General features: G+C 28.7%; 1 long non-coding RNA gene across 1 annotated transcript; it reads right to left on the reverse strand.

Annotated features, from left to right (window-relative positions):
• Positions 1-494: 494 nt before the first annotated feature.
• On the reverse strand, positions 495-2,006 carry LOC145114439 (uncharacterized). Its single transcript, XR_013711002.1, has 3 exons — positions 1,705-2,006; positions 1,283-1,335; positions 495-599 (listed from the first exon to the last, which is right to left on the reverse strand). It is a non-coding gene; the product is annotated as an uncharacterized LOC145114439 (long non-coding RNA).
• Between the last annotated feature and the right edge of the window lie 1,176 nt (positions 2,007-3,182).

Genomic DNA, 3,182 nt, shown 5'->3' on the forward strand with positions numbered 1-3,182 from the left:
GATAATAAATTTGTAAATACTACAAATTCTATAAAATTTGATGTTAATATTGTGCCTTTTAGTTACACGTTTTTGTTTCTATACTTGGTATTAATAAAGTTGGCTCATTTTTTTTCATTATAATGTGTCAGTAGTATTTTGTAAAGTAGTATTTTGTAAATTCAAAAATCAAAATAATTACATGTTAATATATGTAACATGATGTAGATATACCTCTCATCCTTTATGTTTCACTTTCTAATGTGTTTAAAATATTAAATATATTTTCCCTTTTAATTTGTTAACTACTTAGTCATTAGCTATGTTTAAAAGTTAGAATTCAGATAGATTGTCATGAGATAATAAATATAACATGTGTAGATAAAGTAAGAAAATTGCAGAAAATAGAAATATACTTTACTCTATCTACTAATTTGTGCATTGTATGCCATAAAAACAAAAAAGAGAGATGAAAACAAATTATTAACTAAGGTTATAGTGAATGGTGTATGTTACAAACATTCTCATGAAAACCACTTATGGCATGTTGCTTATTTGTCTTATTTATAAATTTATCAATTTAGATCATGCTCCGACAACTGCAGGAGCCACCAGTAATCCTGAAAAACCAACATAATTTCAAAGGAGGATTCAAATATGTTAAATGTACCTAGGAAGAAAAAAGGGGCAAAGTAACAAAATAGTTGTACTTTGAAAAAAAATAGGTGTGTTTCATCTCCACCTAACCCTGGAAAAAATTTTATATGAAAGCTTTATATGTTTCCACCCAAAAATGAAACGTTAGAGAAAAAAAAAAACAAAGTGCATATGTTACAAATTTGACAGATTATGTCTTGCAACAATATAGATTCTACAAGTAACAAACTTGCTTATCTAAAACTGTTTATAATTACATCTTTAGATGTACAACTATTAAGCAATTGAATGCTAACTTTTTTTAATCATCTGCTAATAATTTTATTTTAAAATTTATATAATATTTGAGACTAATAAGAGCTTGCCTCTTGATAAAATTAGTAATGTACTCCAACAAACACCAACATTATGAGTTTGTTGTCATCAAAAATCAAAAACTCCGGTAAAAAAAGATGAAACTTGGATCCTTACTGTCAACTATGAAATTGGAATAGCTAAAAATAAAAAATCACTGCCCTCTAAAAATAGAATTTGAAAAAATAAAAATAATCTGAATGATCTTCACCTCCAACTATGAAATTACATTGATATTATATCATTTAGATTCCATTATTGAATTCAATAACATGGTTTTGAGGTGTTATACCTCCACGCCTCTCATCAACAACTTTTTTCCAATTTGGAGGTGAAGACGAAGCTCTGAAAAAGAAACTACATTTACATCATTAAACTTAGTCCTTATACTATAACAAAGGAAAATGTGATAAGAATCTATAATAGACAAGTAATTGAAAAGAACTGTATCCAATTATAATTGTGGTGATTTGATGAACAAATACAATCATGGTATATGTGAGACATTTTCACAAACACCTGGTATGCTTGCCTGTTAATCACTATTTTATCCAAAAACTTCGATAAATAACTACAAAACTAAACACGTACAACAATAATGAAAAGAAAAGAGAGAACGACTCTTCTTCTTTGGAAAATTTTGAAAAAAGAAAAAGAAAAGAGAGAACGAATCATAATCCAATCGACCTCTAATTAGAAATAGGGATATGTTACCTTCAACCTAATCATTTGGTGCTTCTGTTCAGTCTTTTTCAGTAGCGGTAAGATGCATGAGTAGGAAAACAAATCTCAAGTAAGAGAGACTGAGAAGGAAGTGATGGAAATCATGCGATGGTGGAAGAGATGTGGTGTTGTGATATTGGCTGTGGTGTTTGGATATCGGTTTAGATCAGCAGAGGCAGTGGTGGGGTGTAGCAGTGGAGGTATGGTGGTTCAGTTAAATTTCTAAGGTTTTCATAGAGATAGCGAGAGAGTAAAATGATGGTTATAGCAGGGGAGTCCTAGGGCGTAGCGATAGACGAAAACCAAGATAATAGGAGTGGTTGTTGATAAGTTGATTTCAATAGTGATTTATTGAGATTGGGTTGAAGGTAAATCAATCTTGATTTCGTGGGATAGATTGAAAATGTCCAACTTTAGAGAGTAGCAAATAGACGGTAGAACAATAACGTCTGCTGATTATTCGGGATACAAATTGATCTGATCGAGACTCAAAATGAGCGGGAAATTAAAACATAGGTGAACAAAAAACTGCCAAGTGGCAAATATAGGGTCTAAGAAGATGTCATGTGGCATGTTTAGGAGTCTTTTATTAGAAGAGAAGATGTCATGTGTCATGTAGATATATTAGACAACTCATTTTAAAATTCAAATTTTTATTTTCTAATTATATGTTAAATTTGAAGTTATAATAACTTTAAAATTTTGATGTATCTTTTAATTAATAATTTATTCAAAATGATTTAATTAAAATAATTGATTAATAATTATAATTTTTATTATGAAAATTTAATTAATTTTATAACTGTGGTTCCCACGAGTTATAAATTAGTAAATAAATAAATAAGTGGTCATTTCGTTGCTGACAATTCATTTTGCAGGTGGATAGACCAATTTCGCTAACAAAACATGTGAATTGATAAGTATTTAAGGGTTATGTGCATATTTTTGATTAATTATTAAATATTTTCTGCGATTTATGCAATTAATTATTGGAAAAACTTTGAATGGGTTTTGCTATTTTTATCTTTTTCAATTAAAACTATTATTTAAACAAGTACTTGAGTTAAACAAAAAAATATATATCAATCCTAAAAGAAGTAATAAAATTTTAGTCCAGTTCTTATAAGTTCGAGTTTGAGACATTTATATATATATTTTTTGAGTTCGAATTCTATAAAATCTGACTTGGTTGAGCTCAAGTTAAGTTTGACTTGAAATGACTCAGGCAATAACTCAACTCGTTTTCTACCATATTTGTTAATATGTCTGCACTTGTACTTGAATTTTGGAGAAGATTAAGAATCGAGCTTATTTTATCATACACGATTTTGATCTATACTTGGTATATTAAAGTTGTTAGAAAATTTACTAAACTATTAAATATAATCTGAGTTCAGTTTTACATATTTTGGGTAGTTAGATCTCCTTTCACACATCGTTTGTCCTAATTTGGATCCAACTAGTCCAAG

This window comes from Lactuca virosa, chromosome 5, assembly GCF_052849685.1.
Source record: "Lactuca virosa cultivar CGN04683 chromosome 5, Lactuca_virosa_CGN04683_v6, whole genome shotgun sequence".
NCBI classification, from domain to species: domain Eukaryota; kingdom Viridiplantae; phylum Streptophyta; class Magnoliopsida; order Asterales; family Asteraceae; genus Lactuca; species Lactuca virosa.